Here is a 26,846-nt window from a genome sequence, read left to right on the forward strand (position 1 = left end):
TCTTTTTTGTTTTGGTTTTTATGGAAATAATTACTGGAAAATTCCTGTACAGTATATATAATATCCACTGTCTTTTTACAAGAGAAATTCAATTTTTACATATTAATAAATGAGGAATGGAAAACTTTTTTGTTGATGTAGCAACAAAAATCTAGTTATATTGACTGATTTGATTTAAGTCGCAGAAGCAGGCAAAATCAAACATAAGTACAACCTTGTTTATAATATAGGTAATTGTTGATACATGCTTTCATAATTTTACAGACTTGTTTAAATTATTAGCACATTTTTGGTTTCTCTAAATAAATCAGTTTTTTTTTTTAAAAAGATGAATTTATTGTGCACTAATCATGACACTTTTAATAGTTTTTCATGCATATTGTTATATAAAAAGTTTTTTGTTCATTTGCAAGGGAAATTTTCTTCTTTCTCATCATTATAACAATGTTCATGACTTTATTGTTTAAACTATTTCTGTCTGTGATATAGCATATGTGCGTTTTTATTAGGATATCTGTATAGACATAAGGAAGGATTGTTAAGTAATACGTCGCAGTTTTTTTTTAATTTTGGTACATAATTCGCGGCCGTTGTATAGTGCATTTCCCCTTAACTATCTTTCCGTTTTTTGTTTCACCAACATCTTTCCGTTTGTATTTTATCAGTAATTTTACCAATTCAATTGTTTATAGTTTTATGGACGAAAGATTCAGGGAGGAATGCTGGACCTTCTACAGAAGATTAAAAGTGGGACTTTTTACATGTTCACATGGTGCAGAATCATTGAAATCTAAAGAAAAGCATTTAGATACCAGCACTTGACGTAAAAACACTATTCATGCTATATGGCATATATTTCTTTGTTGTAAAAAATGTATGTCAGGTGTGTCATTTTATTATTAACAGCATATGTCAATTTTTCGATTAACTGTTTACAATATTATCTTTTACTAATTAACAATTTTTAATTGTCAATGAGTCCATGACTAATAATTAGTCATGGACTCATTGACAATTAAAAATTGGTAATTAGTAAAAGACAATATTTGCGAAATAACGATTAAAATCTTTTGCCGGTCGTCACTTTCTACTCTGAGGTGTAAACTCTGCATCATCAATTCGAGTTGATAATAAAGTTGTGTATGTTCTGAACTAAGTCTACTGATACAATAAATTGGAAAAAAGAGAATATGAAATATGATGCTCTTCGTAGAAAAAAAATCACGCAAAATCCAGGGTGGTCCTAAATCAAATCCAAAAGTCATCATTAATGTCTTGAAATGTTGCGGACGGTACATGCTTGAGTATGCATTAACAACTTTCATAGTCTCTATTGAATCAGCCAAGAAATTTTGGAACATTCATTGTTTTCGCTGAAAAAAAAAGAAATTGGAGTTATATCAACATTTTTTATGCAGAGAGTGCACTGAAATAAATTTGATATCATTCCTAAATTAGGGATCATCAGGTAGGCTAGAACACTGTGCCGGATAATTATGCCAGTGCCAAGGTGGCATTTTTGCACCCGCTCAAGATGCAATTTCGGAAGAATCTATACATAGTAAATGATAGATCATTGTCTAGAGAGTATATAACCACTTTTGTATATTGTGTGTTTCACCTGACAGGTGAGATATTAGTGACAGAGATATTTACCTTTGATAATTAATATTTTATAAGAAAATGATAATTCCCATATAAATGATTCTCCTACAGGAAATATTGACATCCTTATAAGCTTTTTTAAAAGTATTTCCTGTAGAAATTTGATTCAAACAGGTAGTTTTCTTAAAGGAAATTGAATTTCCTATCGTATTTCCTGTAGGAACATTGTTTTTCCTACGAGAAAAATTAATTTTCTGTAGGAATTTATTTTTGAAAGATTAATATCTCAGAGGGGATACAATGGTAACAAAGATGGTTGTAAACTCTTTAAACAACTGTCTACCATACATGTATATCGTATTTGAATTTTTCGATATATGCAGCTTAGACGGGTGCAAAAAGCATCCTTGGCACCGGCATAATTATCCGGTACAGTGTTCTAGGCAAAGTAATATGAATTTGATTTAAAAGTTTTAAAAAACTAGTTGCAACTAGAAATGAAATGACAAAATATGAATATACAGCCACACAGAAATATTGATGACATTTGGTGAAAATCAATAGGATAATCAATGATTTGATATCCAGTTTGCAAAAATTTATTCATGTAAAAATGTTCATCCAAGGAATTATGTCGATAGTATGGATACGACTTAAGTTATTCTCAGTATATTCCCACAGTTTTGGGAGGTAATACCCTGGGACTTATATTTTTCCAATGTATAATGCCTTACGTTTCCGTCACCAGAGTAGCAATACACCGAGGAGTTTTAAAGGGCATGTTTCCGAGTCTGTTTTGCTAATCTCAATCTCTTTTAATGTTTTTAATTTTGGTACAGTTAAAGAAAATACATTATATACGTCCCAAACATTGGTGAATCAACTTATCTACATGTACATTTCCCTTTTCTATGCTCAACCACACACAGTTTTCACTCACTGATAATGTGCCATTATTGCATTCAGCCCTCTACCGCAAAATCCCGATAGTATAGGGTTTTTCAGGGCTGTGTGTTCCATACTAACCTTTTTTTATTCGATCTTGAAGTCTTAGCTATTGCCAGCATTATAGTGTACAATCATCTTTATTCAAAGATTTAGCGATATGGAAATAATAACTTTAGGCCCCGCTAGTTAGTCCTTCGCTCACTAACACCAAACCTATTTGCGGGGGAAATCGAAACAGATTACATATTTCCAAAAATAAGGGTTTTACTTCTGTCACCCTAGTGACCATCAGGTGTTGTTTTTTATTGAAAAAAGCGTAGAGTAAGGCAATTTTCAACAATTAATCTAAATTTCTTATACATTTATTTATACTATACATGACATTAAGGGTTTCAAAAAAAAAACTATTATGTAGTATAAATTTTCCTAATATGTAAACAATACTTATGTATCTTCAAAGTCATGGTCATGCTGTTGGAATAAAACATACAATACGCAAAAGATAAGACCATGAATCTTCGTTGAAATCAATGAGTACCATTTCAATCTATGGTATACATACGTTGAAGCGAAAACAAACGATATCTATATAAAATATGAATGATTGTGTTATTACCGGTAATACAGCCCCCCCCCCCCCCCTCTTCAAAAAAAATTCAAATATAATCATAATGAAATGCATAGTTATAAATAAATATCTATATAAAATGTATATCTATAAAACCCCATAGAATTATACAAATTGAAAACAAAACTAGCTACATCAATTTGTCCATCTGTATTTATCAACGCTTTTTTAACTCTTCGAGATAGGATTGCTAAAAATATTATTACAAGTGTACATCGGAGAGAGAGGGTCATCTTGATGATTGACAGTGAGCAAAATTTCAAAAACAAATCAACTGACAATAGAACAAAACATACACCTAGTTTTATTCCAGTTAATTTCCCTGTATACAATGTACATGTAGTACTACTGTGAACAAGTATTAATACCATATTCCCCTATCATTAGTCCATACACTTTTTAAACACACTTAATGTGCATTTAATACATCACTGACAATGTTTGCATGATCAAAATTTATATAAAATGTTTCATAATATTTCTTAATTGTTCCCATATCAAAAGACTAAGCTCTTTCAAATTCACATTAACTTATAACACCTCAAGTTAATTCAAACCAGGTTTGGTCGAAAATGGCTGGTAAATCCGGAACAGAAGACAAAATTGAGGGAATATGGTAACGACGACGATGGCCACATTTGCAGAGTAGATTTTTATCAGAAAAGCTGAGTTAAGTCTTGACCTTAGGGTAACTTTAGTAAAAGATTAATCCTCCGTCTTATGTATTGATACATTTACGATCCTCTGAAGGAAACATGCAAATAAAAATTCATAAACGGAAAATCTTTCAGACATCCGTTACAGTGGCACATTGTGTTAACGTTTATATTTTCAGCTCCTCGTAAGTAGTTTCTGGATTACCTAGTTCTGTGTACATGTTCCTTGCGTCTGTTAATTGTGCATCGTCATGATTTTGTGCAAAGCTCCGAGTCTCCAACCAATTCCCGCGCAGATTTTTGTCGATGACAAATACTGCTACAATAAGCCACGTTGAACCCAAAAGCGCAGAAAGGACACAAATAATCACGATTGCATAGCCTCCAAATAGCTCTTCTTCTTCTAATGTTAAAAACTGCATGTTAATTTTATCTTACTATTTGAATAATTGCTACTTTTATGTTTTTAACTTCATATTTACCGGGTGGCAGTAAATACAAAATTTAGTTCTCGTGTTGTAAATTTTGTTTTAACTGCCACCCGGTAAATTTAAAATTTACAACATGACATTTGTGAAAAATTAATGTCCTTTTTAGTTTGTTGTCAAAATTTTTAAATATACTAATATATATTTTTAATATACTAAAATCTTTCTTCAAAACAATGACATGAATCAACTGAAAATGAAGAAATATAATAATTATTATTACTAGAACTTCTTTTATCTTTTGATTCAGAAGTATTTAGCGGAAAATGATGTTTTCTTATATTTTTAAAGCTGCTTGGTCCGATTTTTTTGTTTTTACAGTATCAAAATTTTTTCCATACAAATCATTTATCTTAGAAAGATATGGACTTTCTCCTATTTACACCAGCAGAATCAGTATCCTTTCTTAGTTAGAAATATTCAAAGTAAATGAAAATAATTTCTCTTTAGGCAAACGAAAAAACAAACCAAAATGCATCACGGGAATGTTTAGAAAAGGAAACCGCTTGGTTTCGTCCCCCGAATGATTGGGGTTATTTAACCTGCATGCTCTGCATCGATTGTAAAGAAAGCAGACTTCAGAAATATTAGCGAACAAAACGTACACATGTTTATTTGTAATTTGTCTGATCATTTCGACCTTTATTTAAAGCGATGTCAAATTCGTAATACAATCATACCAGTCTCGTCGTCAGGGGTGAAATTTAACATGAGGCGAAATAACGCGGTACCTTTTAATGTCGTTTGTTTTGTTAGCAATTTTTGTACGTATTTTTTTTCATTGAAATTTGGCATAATTGACGGGTAAAACTACTGCAATGTCTATTATTATACATATACTAAGCATAGCCATCGTTTAAAAGCGTGCATAAAATTTGATATAAAATCGGACCAAGCAGCTTTAATAAAAAGGATGTCGAAAAGCCCTACCTTTTTTATGAAGACAAAAGAAGTTCTAGTAATAATAATTATTGTATTTCTATTGTATATGTTAATTACTTCTATCCTTATAATGTTTTAGGCGTCATATAAAATTTCAAAGGTCATCTGGATTTGTTTGTATTTTGCACCCCCCCCCCCCCCCCGCCGTTCCTAAAATTTGGGGCCCAATATTTAAAAAACGGTAGGATATAGAAAGTTGCCAGCACTTACAATTTTATACAACAAGATATATCTAATTCTAAAATTTGAACGTCCTTGCTTAAAAAAAATAATAAAAATATTGCGTTTCGTTAATTTTTAGAAATCTTCTTGTATGTTCCGGAGCCGGAAGTGTCAAATCATACATTCAATAGATTGATAGGTTGACTGTAAAATTGTTGACATAATTGAATCAATATCCCGGTTCCAATTTTAAAAAATCCATTGGCAAAAAATGTCAGGTATAATAATAATAAAAAAGACGAAACAATATATCTTTTCGAACGTCTGTCGAAAAGTCCAGATTATTATTTTGCTGATGCCATGCATTTTAAATCTTATATTTTGAATTGCCCATTTACACATAAGCTGGTATTTTTGTAGCCAACTAAGTCATGTTCAAGTGATGTACTACTGTCAACACTGGGGAAGACATACAGTGTACAAACAAAAAGAAAAGTAAACGAATAGTATACATTTCATCTGTTCATCAGGATGTTTTCTTTTTTATATCACAAATCAAATAATATAATACAAGTCTCGCTTTAATAAGATAGGAATTCTAGAAGTAACTGAGGTATTAAAATGTTGTTCATATTAAGGAGTGAAACTTTAGTCGGGAACCTACAAGCGGTTTTGTTACCGTTCATTGGATGAAGAACACGTTTTACGACGAATAATGAAAGCAGAAGCTAAAATATAGAAAAATAAAATCTTTTCTTTGCAAGAAAATGTCAAAAACTGTGATAAATTACTGTTCAAAAGGTATAATTTGTGATTTTAACATATCTTTTTTCAGGCAAGTATCAATATACAAGTCGTATTCAGCTTTAATTCACATCATCTTCAGAAAGTAACATATATTTAAAGAAATCTGGCCTTCGATACTTTAAATTGATATTCATTAAACATAAACCAAAATTTCAATAAGGCTCATTTCCGCCTACGCTTGCACACAGTAAATTTTCTAAGAACCAAGCTAGGTTAGCGCTTTTCAGTACTTTGATTGTTAATAATGCCAGATAAATTGTTAATAAATATACACATGAAAGTGCGAAACTGCAGACAGGGGAACAGGGCGTTGCAGTGTTTAATTATTGGTCAATGATTTTTATTTATTTTTTTACTTTTAAACACATAAAAATTAAAATGTCCTTTACAGCATATGTCATTTTCATGACTTCTTTCTTACCTTGCAAGGGAGATATTTTGATAGGCATTGTCACCCTTTCCTGGTATTATTATTTTTTGGACAATTTAATTATCTGCAATAATTTTATTTGATGGAATTTGTTTGCAAATTATATTCTTTAATTTTAGAAACGGAAACAAAAATTATTTACATCATAGGCTTTAATTTTCTACAAAGAAATATCATAACTTTATCAAAATATTGCTAAAATCAGCACTTCCAATTTTGCTGTTTTGAGCAAAATATAATGGCACATAAAATATTCAATTTATGTTTTAAAAATAATTCATGTATCAACCATAATATCTGCTTTATAACTTATAAATAACATAATATATATATATATATGTGTGTGTAAATAATTAACAGCTTATGATTTTGTATATTTACATTTCTAAAATTGAAAATGTTAATTTTTTCCAAACACATGTTGTAAAAATGACTACTTTAGAGCCGTAAAGTACGGAAAAACATCTATCAAACATGATTGACGTTATAATGGATAAATGACATCAAAGCATCCTAAAATCAAATCAATAATGACGTCATAATAGAGTTAGCACACAAAGCATCATTGCAATGATAATCATGAGATCAGTTTCCTGTATCCCCTTAACTAAATTGCCAAAAAATGCAGCAGAAGGCGAGGCAGCAAAAATAATCCAAACCGTTGACAAAAACAAATTCTGCAGGCAGCTAACAAAACAAATTAATTATGAAAGGAGCACTTATGGTGTGGATGAGGGTTAAGTTTGCAAAGTACAACGTATGAATTAATGGTTTGAAGGCAAATTAGGAATATTTATTAAATTCGGGCTATTAGCTACATGTATTTAGAGTCCCTTTGAGCCCTTATACCATCATTACATGCGAATTTATTCCATACACAATACATATTAAATTAACGATTATATAGAAACACTAGTAATGTAGGAATATTGATCTCAAAAATTCCTATAGGTACATTAATACTTTAAAGGTTGCTTTGAGATGACCTCGCAAGAAGTGTCGCCTCGGTTAAACTTGTATAGCATATCGCAGAACAGCTGTTTCATAGGTCTAGTAATTTTAATTAGTTTTGAGATACATGTAAGTCTCTTTGTCACATTTAGTATATATTGATATTAAGAACAGGGACACAAAATAGAATTAAACATCAGTTTAAAATTTCTAGTATTATTTTATCATTTCATAAAAGTCACCTTTTTTCTTATAATTTTTTTTACATATCTATCCTAAATGCATACAAAAAGCAACCCATTTTATGATCATAATTAAAAATAAAAAGAAATTCACCTGTTATTATAAAACAAGAGGCCCATGGGCCACATCGCTCACCTGAGGAACAATAGGTATGATAAAATCAGCTTAATTGAGTCATAATACAAACAATCTGGACAATGTACAATAATACATGTAGATCCTGTATAAATAAAATCCATTTTTCCCCTGGATATTCTTATGTTTATAATCATTAGTCCCTTATCTAACAGGATGATTTTATAGTCATATCACATGTTGAGTATTGCAGTCCTCAAAAAGATCCCTTACAATTGTTTTTATATGGGATATCAAGCTACATCAAACACTGAACCTTCTTGTGAGGCCAAAGAATTGTCCTGGAGCCAAAGTCTTAACAATTATAAAGAATCATCTGGCTGATTAGTTTCTGAGAAGAAGATTTTAAAAGATTTACTCTATATATTCCTATGTAAAACTTTAACACCCCCACCCCCAATGTAGGCTCACCCTATCCTTGGGGATCATGTTTTCACAACTTTGAATCTGCACTACCTGAGAATACTTCCACACAAGTTTCAGCTTTCCTGGCTAATTAGTTTCTGAGTAGAACATTTTTAAAGATTTACTCTATATATATTCCTATGCAAAACTTCGACCACCCCATTGTGGCCCAACCCTACCCCTGGGGGTCATGAATTTCACAATTTTGAATCTACACTACCTGAGGAGGCTTCCACACAAGTTTCAGCTTTCCTGGCTGATTAGTTTCTGAGAAGAAGATTTTTAAATATTTACTCTATATATATTCCTTTGTAAAACTTCGACCCCCCATTGTGGCCCCACCCTACCCCTGGGGGTCATGATTTTCACAACTTTGACTCTACACTACCTGAGGATGCTTCCACACAAGTTTCAGCTTTCCTGGCTGATTAGTTTCTGAGAAGAAGATTTTTAAAGATTTACTCTATATATTCCTATGTAAAACTTCGACCTCCCCCATTGTGGCCCCACCCTACCCCTGGGGGTCATGATTTTCACAATTTTGAATCTACACTACCTAAGGAGGCTTCCACACAAGTTTCAGCTTTCCTGGCTGATTAGTTTCTGAGAAGAAGATTTTTAAAGATTTACTCTATATATATTCCTATGCAAAACTTCGACCACCCCATTGTGGCCCCACCCTACCCCCGGGGGTCATGATTTTCACAACTTTGACTCTACACTACCTGAGGAGGCTTCCACACAAGTTTCAGCTTTCCTGGCTGATTAGTTTCTGAGAAGAAGATTTTTAAAGATTTACTCTATATATATTCCTATGCAAAACTTCGACCACCCCATTGTGGCCCCACCCTACCCCCGGGGGTCATGATTTTCACAACTTTGACTCTACACTACCTGAGGATGCTTCCACACAAGTTTCAGCTTTCCTGGCTGATTAGTTTCTGAGAAGAAGATTTTTAAAGATTTACTCTATATATTCCTATGTAAAACTTCGACCCCCCATTGTGGCCCCACCCTATCCCCGGGGGTCATGATTTTCACAATTTTGAATCTACACTACCTGAGGATGCTTCCACACAAGTTTCAGCTTTCCTGGCTGATTAGTTTCTGAGAAGAAGATTTTTAAAGTTTTAACTCTATATATATTCCTATGTAAAATGTTGACCCCACCATTGTGGCCCCACCCTACCCCCGGGGGTCATGAATTTCACAATTTTGAATTTACACTACCTGAGGATGCATCCACACAAGTTTCAGCATTCCTGGCTTTCTGGTTCTTGAGAAGAAGATTTTTGAAAATTTCTCGAAATTTTTCATTAATTTCTAATTATCTCCCCTTGAAAAAGAGTGTGGCCCTTAATTTTCACAACTTTGAATCCCCTTTGCCTAAGGATGATTTGTGCCAAGTTTGGTCGAAATTGGCCCAGTAGTTCTTGAGAAGATGTTGAAAATGTGAAAAGTTTACGGACAGACGGACAGACGGAGGACAGACAAAATGTGATCAGAATAGCTCACTTAAGCTTTCAGCTCAGGTGAGCTAAAAACGTTGGATTTTGAATTTGAAATTACTTACAAAATGCTCTTTTTTGATAATGATACAATTAATGTAATCTTTTCTATTGTAAATCTAATATTCACCTGCATCGTTAGTCTTGAAGTCCACCATATCAGTAAAGTTTTCAACGTTTTCTAATAATAAAATAACTGGATAGTAGTTGAAATTAAATAGAAAAGTTGTCTATACACGTACATGTAATGCATTAAAATATTTGTACAATCAAATTTATTGAAACAATTTCGCTTACTTTCACATATTCCTGTTACGTTTGTAAAACCTGCACAACATTCGACGTTTTCCGCCAGGCTAGTTGATAAATTGACATTTAAAAGCAAATATATATCCATACATTATTCCATACACCACTTAAGTATTACATCATATTAGTTTCATTTTCATTATTTTCTAAGGAAGGAGTCTTCTTATTTACAGACATACTTCTTATATTAAGAAATTCATGAAAATTTGACACTTTCAAACAGATCATGTAAGATAATGAATCTATTAGTTTAATCAAATAGGTCAAGATCAGATTTGTTTTCCTCACTCTAAAGGATGATACAAATAAATGCAGTTATGTAGACATCTATTTAAGATATAATGTTTCTATTCTTCATTGAAGAATATTGTTTCAATAAAGCTAAATAGACTGATTAATCTACAGCAGTTCTGAATTGCAAAAACATGTAATATTATGATAGTTAAATTAAAAGAAAGAAAAATATTTTATCAAATTTACTTTCGACAAGTCGAAAACCAGAAAAGACTTCTTCCTCACAATCGTTAAACGCCCATTTTAGTTATTATGTTGTATTTACCTGTTGTAACAAATATTGATCCCATGTGCACTTGTTAATATGTTGTAAGCTTTTTCCACGTAAGAACAGTTTATCAGTTTACAGGGATCTAAAAAGAGGTTTATCGTTTTTTTAAACAGTGTCACATTTTAAAAAATTCCATAATATTATAAAATTCTGTTTCCATTTCAAGCTGAAGGAGTACATGCATAATGACAATATATCGTTATGAACACAATAACTAGACTTTCTTAAGTAAAAGAAATGATTTCGACATTTATTTTATATTTTTGTAAAGTCACTTGATATATAGAGCGAAAAATATTGAAAGGGTGTGAATTTTAAGAAGTGAAACAGTCTTTTCATTTTTGTCCTCAATAAAAGCGGTACATAGAGTTACTTCCTCTACATTGTAATTGGTAGAAAATACATAATGTTAAAATTTAGAAATATTTCATTAATTGAAATGTTTATTGGCGAAAGGAAGATAATTCTCTAATGATCTTTACCAAAAAATGTACGTACTAACTACATGTACGACGTACAAAATTTCTTAAAAAGACAGAAAGACGGAAAATTGGAAAAAATAAGTAAAATGCAATGAACGAAATCGGGCTTAAAAGTAGAACTTGTTAAATCAATACTTTTTTATTCTACGTTAAAAGGATTTGTTTGGTTTTTTAATTCCCTTTTTTATGCAAATACTATTAAATTGTTTGTTATAATATGGCTTATATTAGCAAAACAGCAGTTGAAGAATAAGTAATGTTTACTTTGCTGTAATTGAAATAAATAGTCCCAATGTAAAGTTCTCACTTCTTCTTTACTCGATTTCAGCTAAAACGCATGTGATTTAGTTTATGAAGGTCGTCCGTTTTCAAGGTACGCAACCGTAATATATCAAATCCCCAAAAGTCAGGAAGGGGCTACTATTTTGTTGCCAATTTTTTTTAATTATCTGTCCAATAGCAATAATGGTGAGAGGAGCATTCAATATTTCGGAGCCATAATATTTTAAAATATATTGGAAAATAGAAGGAGTAAAATATTGGAAAAATATAATATTTTGAATGCCTCGCTTATTATTGAGAATTGAGAAGTGCGTTTAATACTTCGCAGATAAGATGTTATAACCCTCTTCCTATAGAAATAACTATACGAGGGGGTTAAATTTTTCAAACCTATAATCTTTGGAACCCCATTTCCAATCGTAAGAAAAAATTAAAATGGGAAATCAATGCATCGCATCTAAAATATTTTGAACACATCTTCAGTTAGAATGGAAAAGAGGAGATACAAATATTTCAATGTTCAAGGTGGTTTCATTGTTTCAAAATAAATTGACCCCTTCTCCCTCTCTTCAATGGTATTTTGAAATCCAATGGGGTTCAATATAACGCGACAATAATATTTTGAAACTCAATTCCAAAGAAAATGGAAAACAGTTGAATTTAGGTTCAATATTTCTTGGTATCAAAATAAAACATGACAACAAAAATAACAAAATTCAACTCCGAATCTTCTTATTCTATCAGAATGGGTACGCTGTCGGTACCAGTTCCAAATAGAAAGAAAGTACCAGTTACAGTCGAAATTATTTTTTTAGGGAGGGTAAACAAAAAATAGATAGCATTAATTATTTAAAGCAATTAATTCATTTTAAAAGTATAGAATTATATATATATAATTTCCCAATACAACAAAAAATAAATCTGCGGTTTTAAATAATCTAAAAATAATAAATAGCCAGAATAATATCACAAATTGATCCTATTTACTGCAAACGTTTTAAGAAATGAAGATAATATTTTTTCTATTGATCGACTCGATTTATTTTGGCGTATTTAGAGAATACACTTTTTGAAAGAACATCAGAAGTGTTTGATGCCGAACTTAGTACCTATATAGGATCCAATTTGAAGCGTTATCTTAATTGACGACTGTTTCATTTTCTGGACTAAAGGAAAAGGCGACTTAGAGAAATTTCATTCATTACTGAATACTTTAAATGAATCAATACAATTTACGATGGAGAAAATGTGACAAGGAACTTCCATTTTTAGATCTACGTATTATAAAAAATGGGTCATATATAACAACGGATTTATACTGTAAGCCCACGGATACACACCAATATCTGGATTTTAGATCATGCCACCCTTCCCAAACAAAACGCAATATTCCGTTTAACTTAGCACGGAGAATTTGTACAATAATCACAGACAAAAACTTTAGGTCTGGAAGAATTAAAAATATTTCTGCAACTACAGAGATACCCGAAAAATTAAATCAACGCTGGAGTAAAAAGAGCGACACAAATTCCTTTACATTTTCTACGTTATCCTCGCCGGTCTTCTAATACTCGCAACAATGACGGGAAACTTCTTTTTGTTGTGACCCACAATCCAAGGAACAGAAATAGTCTAACAGACGCAAAACGACTTTACCCTATTTTAGAACAGTCAGAAAATATGAAGAAATTATTACAATCCTAGGACATAATCAGTAGCCGACGACAAGCACCGAATCTTAAACACATATTGACCAAGGCCCGATTTACAATGCGGGAGGAAGTTCCATCCAAAATGCACATCGACCCGAGATGTGGTACATGTGACTACATAAAAGAAGGAAATAAAATTCTACTAAAATCTGGGATGGAAATTCGCGCCAATTCGTCGATGAACTGTAAATCGGAAAATGTTATTTATTGTGCTATTTGTCCAACATGCAAAGAATTTTATATTGGACAGACGGGGAAACTAAACGCGCGTGTTATTGTCCACAAGCAACAGATTAAAGACCCGAGTGTTCGTACATGTAATACTCCATGTTGTGAACATTTTGCTGAATGCGGCCAGGGAAAATTTAAATTATTCCCATTTTATAAACTTCCAAATGAAAATGAAATACTGCGCTTAGCCAAGGAAGACCACTTTATTAAATAATTTAAACCAAAACTTAATCGCATTCAGTGAAAAAATTATTATTTGCATGTGATATTATTGAATCATTTGTAATATTTGCTATTATTTTTAATGTCGCCTTTTTGCTCTGTGACTCTAACTTTCAGCTACTTTAACGTTATTTTGCATCACAATGAAATTTTGCGTATTGCCGTTACTACGTCATTTGTACCTAACTGCCTGAAGAGCCAGGAATAGCGAAAACGTTTGCAGTAAATGGGATCAATTTGTGATTTTATTCTGGATATTTATTATTTTTAAATTATATATATATATATATATATATATATATATATATATATATATATATATATATATATATATATATATATATATATATATATATATATTGTCACTTTGCTTAAATAGTTAAGGAATGAATTCAATATTTATTTGTTTTATACGATATAAAATGGTTTGGGGCAGTTTACGCTTTATAAACGCGGTTTATAAAAAAGCGTAAACTGTTTCAAACCATTTTATTTCGTATAAAACTAAAAAATATTGAATTCATTGCTTATAATTTAATATTTTTACTCTTCATTGTAGATAAAAACGGTCTGGTGACCTTTAAAATGACGTGAAATTGTAAAAAATTCAAACATAACGTTAAGCCTATTGATACGTTTTTGACGTTAGTCTTACTATGACGAAGGCAACATTCTTTATACGATATAAAATAATTTTTTAGCCAACCAGAAAGCACGTTACAACCAGTATTTAATTATATACAAATAAAAAAAGTAAAAAATAGATAACGAAATATGAATGCATACCGAATATATCCACGCATCCGATTTCATTGTTACATAACTGGGTAGCAATGCAATAACATTTTGAACGGCATCCAAATCCAAAGAATCCAGTAGGACAATTTTCTGTACAATTTACCCCATATGATCCGTAACAAGCTTTGGTTGAAAGAAATAAATGCATATTAAATAATTCCACTGCATATTTTACTTTTTAAGCAGATTGTATGATAACTTACGTTGACAAATGCCTTCAACCATTTTATAGTCTGCAAACAAGTTCCATATGAGTTACTATAAAAGTAAGCACAGCATAATGTAAATTTATGATTAAAGGGTTTAAAAAAAAAAGCTTTGATAACCTGTTAATCACGTCTTACCTGCACACTTCTGCACCGATCTTGACGACAAAAGAGACAAATAAGGTACATGCATACTTAACGTCCATATTCATCGAAATGTTTCCAACTCTCAAGCACACTTTTAAGAACGTACATGTAAAACAAACAAGGAACTTGAAACTTTTCTAAAAATATATTTTGCAGGGCTTTTTTTCATTCTCTAATTTCCGTGGATTTTTCGTAATAACCTGTTAACATGTTGCGTAGGGATAGACTTGCGAACTATAGTTGTTATAACAGTCATTAAGGTACCTCACTACACCCAGACTTATACTCGTTGAAACACTACGTCACAAGATGACGATTTAAATGTTTTGTAAAACTGTTTATGTCGTTCGATTTGGTTGTATATCGTCGTAGCTCAGTGGTTAAAGTATTGGGCTTCTGAGCCGCAGATAATGAGATCGAATCCGCCTGGAGCTTTTGTTCATATTTACTGAATAAAATTTTCTAAAATGTAATTTTTCATCCAAAATTGCACATTTTTTGCCTATTTGACTTAAATACTTCTTATACTTTATGATATCTATCATAATCAAGTTATTTTCTGCTGATTTGAAAAAAATATTTCAAGGTGTAGTGACCCACCTTAAATGTATACATACTATCTATATAGTACTCTAATAAATTACCCCGATTGCCATTTCTTGCAAATATTAAAAGTAGGACCAATGGATTTAAACAGCAAGACATTTCGACATTTTGTAAATCTTTGCTGTCTTTAATCCTGTAAATAGAAAGAGACCAAATTAGTCGGTAATACCGAGGATAAAACACTGTTTTCGTTGCATAATATTACAAAAGTGATTTTAAAAAATTTTAGTTTTCAATGAATCAAAATTTGACTTTATTTCACCCTTTCTGGCATTTAGCAACCTAACAAATATTTTTGTATTGCCTCGGACCATAATGTCTCGACGTCATTGGATGAATCGCGTCACGTGATTGCCTTATAAATGCCTTTACACGGCAAGCGTCAAAATTTATACGGCAAAATTGCGAATGTAACGTTATTTCAGCTGATTTTTTACACAAACGTTCAACCATACCTTTAATTTATTAAGCCCCAAAATATTTAGAGTGATCCCCATTTGCCCGTGACGTAATATCACGATCATACAATGGCATCCAGGTTTGCAAAGCATTTGACGACGAAGGTAAATCAAAGTACTGAAGTACTGACAGGAGTTGATTTTATCGATTATTATTTATTTTTATAATATGGATTCTCGGACTTTTCCGTCAAGAATTACGAGAAAACCTCTTATGAATCATGTTGTGTAATATTTGAAAAAAAAATTGATTTCATCAAACTATGTATCGCTATTCGAAATATTTCAAAAAGTATATGGATCCAACTAATAATGAACTCTAGTCTCGTTTAACCAGATGCTCGGCTGTCTCTGTTAATCTCCGACAAGTAAGAGATACCAGGTCACATGATAGTTTGATGATGCAACCTCTAAATATAGACTAACTCTCTGGTTGTCGGAGATGTACGGAGACAGCCAATGGTTGAATGAGACTATATTGAACTTTGGCGTAGGAATACATACGACTGCAAAAAAACTTCTAAATTGTTCGAACTATATAAAATCTGACTATTTCTTAGGTATTTATAACTAAGTTTCCTTTAACAAAAATTGCTTCACCGTACATTACATCGAATTTATCGATTATTTTCATGAACTAACTCTTGTCAGCGGTGATGATTTGTGCTTCGGTCCAAACACTGTTTCAGTTTCGGTTTGCCAGAGTAACTGCATAGGAGAGTTGATTAAAATCAACTCCCAAAAATTAGAGAATTAAGGGGTAATTAAGTAATATTGTACAGTAAGTAACAAGCCTAATAAGTTCTTTTATCAAATCAAAGAGTCCATCAGAATAAAATATGTTTTAGTTCAGGTCTTTTTTGGATGAAAAATTATTTTCGTTTGGGTTTTTTTTTTTTGGAGGGGGGGAGGGGGTCTTTGCGTATTTATTCATATTTGACAAAAATTCTCATGCAGATATCTATTATAATATACTTTATTGATTTATATTGTCGATATCAGCTTCTCTGGAATGGTTGGTGCTGGAACATATTCTGAATCCTCTCTGCAGTAGGTTTTGGAAATAACAGCTTCAATATTTTGTGGCCACGATATTTTCATTTTACTTACATATCTTTTTGTAAAAATCTAAAGTCGAAGCTTTTGAAAAATCATCTTTGATGATTGTCAATATCAAATTCTGAATTGCCGATATCTTTATATTTTTGTCCCGCAAGTTGAACGTCTTATAAAAGTCATAAGCTTGTCGATGTGATTTTTAGTCTAGCTAACTGCGTAAGCAATAGCCAGGCATTAGCTACGTTGCACCATACTGGATGTTACTGAACACCATTGAAATCGTTCTTCGCACAGTTTTAACTTAAAAGAGAACACAGAATGTACAGTACCGATCAGACCCTACCTAACACTAGAGTAAACCTCAACTAAACCCTGGGTTTACTTTTTGGGTTTATTTGGGGTTTACTCTGGGTTTACTTTTTGAAAATTTGGGTCCACTCGGGGTTTACTTTGGGTTTACTTTGAAATTGCTTTTGATGTCAACTGTATGTTTTGAAGTGTGAGGCAGACTAGTATTTTATCTTACCATCCTACTGCCTGTAATTCCTACCCTTTGTATATTCCGTATACACAGTTAGCGTCTGCTTTCAGGGGTATACTTCTAACTGGGTTTACTCTCTGTGTCCACTCTGGGTTTACTTTGGATTTACTCTGGGTCCACTCTAGTAAACACGATGTAAACCCAGAAAGTAAACACATGGTTTAGTTGGGGTTTACTTTCTGTTAGGTTGGGGCTGATCGGTACTGTATATCATGTCAGTTGCCCAGTGTAAGTTTACATAGAAAATGACAATAACAAACCGTCAACCATCTCAAAAATCCATAAAACGAAATACAAATTCAAAGCAGAGCAACACGGACCTCCAAAAAGATAGAGGTAGGATCAGGTGCCTAAGAGGAGTGAGCATCCTCTGCTGACCGGTCACACCCGCCGTGTGCTCTTTGTAGTAATCGGGAAAAAACGGAAAAGTCCATAGACAATTAGGTGATTAATTGTGGTCTAACAATTAGTATGAAAAACGTCAGTCAGCATGCGACCCAGTGGAAGATTGTATTTGCTGACAAGGTCGTTGTAACGACTATAGAACTTACGGAAAGATAACTCCAAACGAGACTGTTGATAGTCCTATTTTATCAACTTGTTTGTCAGTAGCTTGCCTCGCCTTAGAAACTGTTCATACGAAGAGGATGTCTGCGTTTCGAATTAACTGAGAGACAAAATACCATATGCAGGTGTTAAAGATATATTGCTACATAAGTAAGGAAAGTTGACTATAGAAAAATTAAAGTCATCGCGTTGATCATAAAGTGTTGTTAAATTACCATCAAGGTCCATTTTTCAGTAAAATATCCAAATATGAGACAGATGACGCTGACTCTGTGGTATCATTTATTTAAAGTTCACTGGGATATATCGAGTCGACGTAAGAATGGAAATAACAATAAATTATTGTTAATTGATATTATGTCGTCATTACCTGAATGTTGAGTTGAAGGTCACAGCGAGTGATTTATTTTTTTCACGTACAAGTGTTTGGATAAATTCTGCTTCACAAGAAAACAAAAATAGGTCTGCTTACAATGGGGCACAATTGGTACCCATGGGAATTCCAACAGATTGTTGAAAGACTTGAACTCCAAAAACTGCATAGATGTTGTCTATCAGAAACACAAGAATCTTTTTAATGTCAACATCAGAGTACTTGTGTGTGCAATCAGAATTGTTTTTAACAAAATAGTTTGTTAGATTTCCAATGACAAGGTAAGTACTTTTACGGCTTCCATTTTTATTGAAGAAACAACTGTCGATGATACCGAAAAGTTTAGATTTTAATTTATCATTGGGAATGGTTGTATATAGCGTTGAAAATTTGTACGTTTTGATGCTATTGATTTTGGTAAGATTTTGTGAACTCAAAGTTTCTAATTTAGTATCCACATCTGATTCATACCACTTATGGAGTATATTGTTGTACAGTACTCTTGACGTTTCTCCTTCACTACTGGAAGAATTTTAGTAAGGAGTAAAGAGAGAGGTTTGGTAGAACATTAACTGGAACCTACTATATATTTTTTTGTAAGGACTTTTTTGAAGCTTTGGAATCCAGTACAAATAAGGTAAATCAAATTAATTTTGTTTATTGGCAATATTAAAGATATCTATAACCGATTTATGATTTTGAAGTATTTCCTGCTTGGAAAGGCTGCTAGATGTGCAAGTAGGATTACCATGTGTAGAAACGAAACCTAGTTCTTTGAAAATGCAATTAGTATAATGTGCCTTACAAACAAAGACAATGTTGTTACTTGCCGTATCAGCAAGGACCAGTACATACCCGGTAGTTAAACACCACATGATAGTCTTGTTCTTTAGATAAGAGATTGAAATGTAATGCTGCTGAGCGACGGAATACATTTTAAACACTACTGGAAATATTATTCAATTAAGAGATCCCATTATCATGCTGAGAGTACAAGTTGCTGGTGAAATGGTCTCAAGAGCGTGGACAACATTAATGGGCATGGTCACGATTTTTGTCATTTTTTCCGATTTTATTGTTTACAATGCTTTAGTAAGGCATTCCTAATAGACAACCAAAATTTGAGTACTATTCGATGAGTTATAAGCAAGTTACAGAGCCTACAAATATTTGCTACATTTATGCAAACAAAACGTTTGTTTAAATTATGAAAGTTACGTAAAAAATCCAGTTTTTTTTACCTTAAATGAATGTGTTATACGTTAGGAACTCTTTATTTATGCTTAAAATGAATAAGAACATAGACAAATCAGGTTGAAAAAGATATTCAACCGGTCAATTGAACGCATGTAAACAAAAACAGGACACGAGCCTTGATTACATGGCAAAGAATTGTGAGTCCCGTATCTTGCTTATAACTCTACGACTGACTCTCATTTGATCACTAGAAATACATTCTAAAAGCATTGAAGAAAATAAAAAAATTGACCAAAATCGTCACCATGTCTCATTAAATCTTCTTTGGGCTGTTAAATAACCGACCCACAAGCGATTTTATCATATTTACGATATCAATATCAATAAGTGTCACAAAGCGCATAAACTCAGTTACATGTAGTTCATTTATGATAATTTAACGACCCCGAATAACTTTAATTACGTTGATTTTTTTATCGCTAGCATGTTCTCATCTTCACAAACAAAATACTCGTAAGGCAAAAAAATATACAAAAAGCAGTTGTGCTTCTGTGATGATCAATGAATCATATTCAAAATCAGAACATATGCATATTTTAAACAAATACATAAATATCACATTATTATGATTCTTAATAATTATTGAATAATTTGATTTATTTTGACATAAGTACATATATAATACATTCATGAAAAGAGCAAAATATTTTTATGATGATGATGAAAAGAAAAACAAATTCCGTCTGGTTTTACTCTACCAATCTTAACTATTTCTAATTTAAAATGGTGATTAATTGCTGAATTTTCAATCAGTTTTTAAATGCGCGTTCAATTGACCTACATGAACGTCTTTCATTAGTAAATCATGTTTACCTGCATCGTTGGTCGTCGTAAAGTTAACTCTTTTAGTAGAGCTTTCAATGTTTTCTTTAAATTAAAAAAAAAACCATTATAACTGGTGAAATCAAATATGAAAGTATTGCATGTAAGTAAAATGCATTAATACAATAGTTGATAGCACAACATTCGATCATTTCCACTGTGCTAACTAATGAAACTTTTGAGAGCATATATATGAACAAATATACAATAGTGTGTATAAAAGTAACAACGATTATTGATTTTATTCTCATTTTATTAACACCCAATAAAACTACATTTTTGTTTTATTTACCTGTTGTAACAAATATTGGTCCCATGAGCACTTGTCATTTTGTGGAAGACTTTTTCCATAAAAGAACAATTTGTCAATTTACTAGTGTCTAAAAAATATTGAACTTTAAGTTTATTATTTTTAATTTTTAACGGATATATAAATTAATAACATTCTGTTTCAATTTAAAAGGTCAATTAGAAAGTTGAGATAATTGCACTAGTCATTTTAGTCAATTGATATGAAAATTATAACAAGACTTCTTTTTGAGATGAAATGAGTGTGACATTCATTTAATTCAAGTGTAAGAAAAGCCACTTTATAGATGCAATGATAAATATCCAAGAGGTATTCAACAGTTAACAGTTTTTATCATAAATCTAGTCTAATATGCATATATATTTAACGAACCATCGATAAAGTTATTTGCAATACAGCCTTGTTTTGGGTCGCAAATCTGATAATAACAGTTACACAGTGGCCATAAAAACCGTAACTGCAGTTATATATTTCTACATCCTTTCCCCCAGGAACCAATGCAAGCTGTAAAAATCAATTTAATACATATCTATATAAAAGTTTACATGTGTAATGAAAACGATTATGTTTTTATTACATATATTTGAAAAAAAAAGGCATTCATACCTTCGCATTTCCCAGAAACATTTATGTAATCATGACAACACTCATATACACCTGTTTTTTTTTCTGAAATCAATTATAAAATGAATTAAATGTAGTTTTAAAATTTTAGGGTTGATAAAGTGAAAAATAAATGACCATTTAGGCTATAATGTTCCTAACAATCTAAAAGTACAAATTGCAAACGATCAGTATGTTAATTTAGGCAAATTATTGATCAACAACCAAGACCCCAATGATGATGTCCAATTCTTGACATGTAGTAATGGCACTGTCTCGATGTCTCAAAAGTCAAAGGCGAAACCTATAACTTCTTGACGCCTTTTTAATCTTTACCAGTATATATGTAACTGCTCACCAAGAATGTGCCACCGCCCTTTTTAAACACATGCACGCTGTCAGCTTGGGGGCATCTAGGACAAACCATTTGGGGTGGAGGGAATATGATGTCCAGTTCCGACTTAAAAAGGAACGCAACCCTCTATTTCATTTGCCTCAGTGGATAGTGAATTATGGCTTATTTACATGCATCAGTCACTTCAAATCCAATCCCCTTCTAGGGCGTCGGAACCCAGACCATTTAAGTGCTATGATTTCAATTACAAGGGGTTGTGTCAGAGGAACAATTGCTTTTACAAGCACCAATGCCTCTATTGTGACAAGAATCACCCTGCTACAAAATGTTTTGCTAATAAAAATCGTTTAACCTTTAGATCTGCAGGCACCCAGCAGGCACTGCGACCACAAGCACCGGGAATAGCTCCCAGTTGCATGCCAGCCACAACCACCAAGCCACTTAGACACCCTTGATATTGCCGCTACCCCAATAGATGTTAATATATTACGAGAACTTTTACTAACAAACCCCAATACACTGGCTGCACATGAACTAATTCAGGGTTTTTCTACAGGGTTCAAACTGTGTTATGAGGGTCCTAGAATTTCTACAACTTGTCATAATCTAAAATCCCTAAATGATCTTGAACATGGAGCGATGAAGTTGATTAATAAAGAAGTCTCGTTAGGTAGGGAGGCTGTCGCCCGTTGGCTTGGTATAAAAAAAATGGTTCATTTAGGTTACTCCATCATTTGTCATATCCACAGGGATCAAGTGCAAATGATTTCATAGATCAGTCATTTAGCTCTGTTAAGTATACATCATTTGATGAGGCCCTAGAAATGTTGGCTAGTCTAGGACAGGGGACATTGGTTTCTCGTTTAGATATCGAAAGTGCTTTTCGGTTATTAACTGTTCATACCTCAGATTTCAGTTTGCTTGGTTACAAGGTTCAAGGCATTTTTTTTATTGATAAATACCTCCCATTTGGCTGCTCTGTAAGTTGTTCAAGCTTTGAAAATGAAAAAAAAAATATTTATAGAATGGGCCTTGAATGAAAAATCTCAAAGTACTAATGTTGTACATTATTTAGATGATTTCTTGCTTGCTGGTAGATCTGGTACATAAGAATGTTCACAGTTAATGGCTGATTTTCTTGAAATTTGTTCAGACTTAGGGGTCCCGTTAGCTGAAGAAAAAACTATTACGCCCACAACCCTTTTGATTTATTTAGGCCTTGAAATTGATACACAACATATGACTGTCAAGATACCCCAAGAAAAACTTATCTCTCTAAGGTCCCAGTTGCAGAGCATTGCTATCCAAACAAAGGTAACTTTAAAGGAGTTGCAAGAGTTAACAGGCCTCCTTAATTTTTGTGTTAAGGCTATCCCCGCTGGTCGAGCAGTTACATGTATTAGGCGATTATATGACGCATCATGTGGCTTGAAAAAGCCAAACCATAGACGGCGTGTCAATAATGAAATGAAAGGAGACATATATACGTGGTTATTTTTCCTTAAACGATTCAATGGAATAACTTCATACAGACAAGTTGACTTGGCCAGGTGTACAATATGTTAAAGCCGATTCCCTCTCTCGACAGCCATGGAGAAGATTCCACAGTTCCTTTCCGGATGCCGATCCAAGTACATCGCACATCCCGCAATCGTTTCTGCAAGTAATCTACAACATAGATCCTGGCAGCTTCTGAGCTACTCGTTATCAAAGAACACTACGAAAACATACACAACTGTCCTGCATGCATTTCACTGCTTCCGCACCCTTCATTCGTTGAACCTTTCTTGGCCCCCACCTCCAAGTCATCTAGCACAATTTGTGGCATACTTGTCATTTAGACGTTTTCCATCCAGCTCTGTTAAGTCCTACATTGCAGGAATATCATTTTATTCTCGTATTTACAATCTTTATGACACCACTCAGACATTCATGTTAAAGAAGGCTATGATTGGCTTAAGTTGCCTGGATCAGCGCAAAGACAATCGTATGCCAATTACCCTTGATATTTTGAAGGCGTCTTACCATCGGTCTGCCGCTCAATTTACGAAGCAACCTTGTTTACAGCCCTCTTTGTGACAGCTTTCTATGGTTACTTTAGGATTTGGGAATTGGTTCAGAATTCAAACACTGACATTGGTAATGCCGTCCAGTTGCAGAATATTACATTCAGCACTGATAACAAGTCAGTAACCATTAACTTGAAGCATTCTAAGACAGACTAGGAGCGGAGGGGTGCTGTAGTTAATATTAAATCTGTCGACAAACATCTATGTCCAGTGTTGTCTCTATTCTTAAGATTAAGACCAAAAGCCCTGGGTTCCCTATTTTGTCATGTCAATGGGGCACCAGTAACGCGTTACCAAACAGCTTCAGTTTTCAACCAGTCCCTCATAAGGTTAGGGTTAGATACACAAATTTACAAGCTGCACTCATTTCGGAGCGGACACACATGCATGGTCCAGTGGTAAGGGTAAGGAGCAGATTGCTCAAGATGGTAGATGGACCTCAAATTGTCTTTTTGGGTATATCCGCAAAAAACCTCTCTTTCTGTATTAGTTAACATGTACCTTAACTTTGTAAACCCATTGTAGAAATTGTATGTCTCAACCTAAGATGTTTTGTAGAACCTAGAAGAATATGGATTTTAGGCTCATCTCTCATAAAGCATGCTTTTGTCCATGTTAAAAATTCCCACATTGGAAGTACCCTCCAGCTTCATAGACACAATGCTTCAGTGTTGTGGCAGGGAATGGGGGGAATGAGATCACATCACTTAATCCGCAAGGTAAGGACCCTCTTGAAATATAAGGAAGCACCTTACATGCTGGTCATCCACTGTGGAGGGAATGACATTGGTCAAATTCTTAAATCTGTTGAACTAAGAGCTACTATTAAGAAAATATTGGATAAGCTTGTTGTGCTCTTGCCAAAAGCCATATTGGCCTGGTCACAGATCCTACCACGGCTTCACTGGGGGGGGGGGGGGGGGGGATTGACCATCAAGCCCTAGAAAAGGTTAGAGTGCGTATCAATAGCCATATAGCCACATATTTAGCGAAAATTGGGGGAAGTACATAAGATACCCTGAAATTGACATTAAGTACCCTACCCTGTACAAGGATGATGTTCACCTTAACCATTTAGGCAATGACCTATTAGTTAATAGGTTACAACAGGGCTTGCAATCTTTTTTTAGAGGATAAGGGCTTAAATGTATCACCGAAATGGAATGAACGCGGGCCATGGCTGATGTAGTAGTCGAGTGCTTATAAGTGTTATGTGCGTGGCTTCACCTTGCACACTTCAGTCAACCACACCAACCCATCCATCTAACTTGGCAGCAAATTTAATGATTTTTCGTCAGCTTAGTGAGCTATCTGGTGGCAATGTTTATGTCACATGTGTAGATCAAAGAAATTTCAATATTTTCTGCAGTTGACGAAAGAGAACTTTGAACTAGTATCTTTTATTTTCGTGACAATGCATTTTGGTAAATTTTGTAATTGTATGACCCCTCTTACTAATTGGTTAAGTGTGGCCTGATTTCGACCCAACATTTTAAGTTCGTTAATTTGCAAGCTTCAAACCCCCTCAAATTTGCATCAAGTTTAAGGGATGCCAAATGTCCAAGACATATGCGCCCTCTTATACCCATCTCTGATTTAGGGACGCCATTTGGGCTCCCCCATTTTACCTTGAATTCGTATTTTTGGGGGTTTGGATTCCCTCATTTTTCATTTACTTTTTTGGGGATGCCCAATTTTAAGGTTCCCTCATTTATTGAAATCTAATTTTGGGGATGCCAATTTACAAGGCTTTTAGTTTGAATGTCTGGCTCCCCCCTTGTTTAATGGGGATGTCCGAGTTAAACTCCATCAATTTTTATTTAGGGATGCCAATCTAGGCTCCCTCATTTATTGAAATTTTATTTGGGGATGCCCATTTACAAGGCATTTAGTTTGAATGTCTGACTCCCCCCTTGTTTGATATGGATTTTCTGCACTAAGTCTTCTAGATCTGCTCTTGGATTTCATTTCGGGTACCCCCACTTCCCGACAAACTGTCATGGCTGCTATTCTTGGACGTCTGTTGCCTTTCAAGCTGTTTGCCGATTGTGGAATTTGGATTACCAGTAGTGCTCATTTCAGATTAATTATATGGACGGTTTAATTTTAGTAAGGCTATGTTTAAAGATTTGCCACCAAGGTGTACGTCTGTTCCCAGGGTCAATTAGTGTTCAATTTTTATATACATGAGCTGTCATTTTACCTCACCTGAGCTAAAAGCTCTAGTGAGCTTTTCTGATCACATTTTGTCTGTCGTCCGTCTGTCCGTCTGTCTGTAAACTTTTCACATTTTCAACATCTTCTCAAAAACCACTGGACCAATTTCAACCAAACTTGGCACAAAGCATTCTTAACCTAAGGTGATTTATATAACCAAAGGGAGATAATAAGGAATTTATGAAAATTTTCGAGAAATTTTCTAAAATCTTCTAACGAACCATAACACCAGGAAAGCTTAAACTTGTGTGAAGCATCCTCAGATAGTGTAGATTCCAAGTTGTGAAAATCATGACCCCCGGGGGTAGGGTGGGGCAACAATGGGAGGTCAAAGTTTAACAAAGGAATATATAGAGTAAATCTTTAAAAATCTTCTTCTCATAAACTAATCAGCCAGGAAAGTTGACACTTGTGTGGAAGCATCCTCAGGTAGTGTAGATTCCAAGTTGTGAAGATCATGACCCCCCCGGGGGTAGGGTGGGGGCAACAATGGGAGGTCAAAGTTTAACAAAGGAATATATAGAGTAAATCTTTAAAAATCTTCTTCTCAGAAACTAATCAGCCAGGAAAGCTGAAACTTGTGTGAAAGCATCCTCAGGGTAGTATCCAGGGTCGAAATGGATTTTATTTATACAGGATTTACATGTATGTACAATGCAATTAAATAGTGCCCTTTAAGTACAGCAATTGCAAAATATATATCATATCAACAAATTACATGTATTTTACTCCATGTATCAAATCGAG

General features: G+C 33.4%; 1 pseudogene; it reads right to left on the minus strand.

The window, feature by feature from the left end:
- Nucleotides 1-3,316: 3,316 nt before the first annotated feature.
- LOC128165732 (uncharacterized) lies at nucleotides 3,317-14,927 on the minus strand (annotated as a pseudogene).
- Between the last annotated feature and the right edge of the window lie 11,919 nt (nucleotides 14,928-26,846).

The sequence above is a fragment of the Crassostrea angulata genome, chromosome 1 (genome assembly GCF_025612915.1).
Source record: "Crassostrea angulata isolate pt1a10 chromosome 1, ASM2561291v2, whole genome shotgun sequence".
Taxonomy (NCBI): domain Eukaryota; kingdom Metazoa; phylum Mollusca; class Bivalvia; order Ostreida; family Ostreidae; genus Magallana; species Magallana angulata.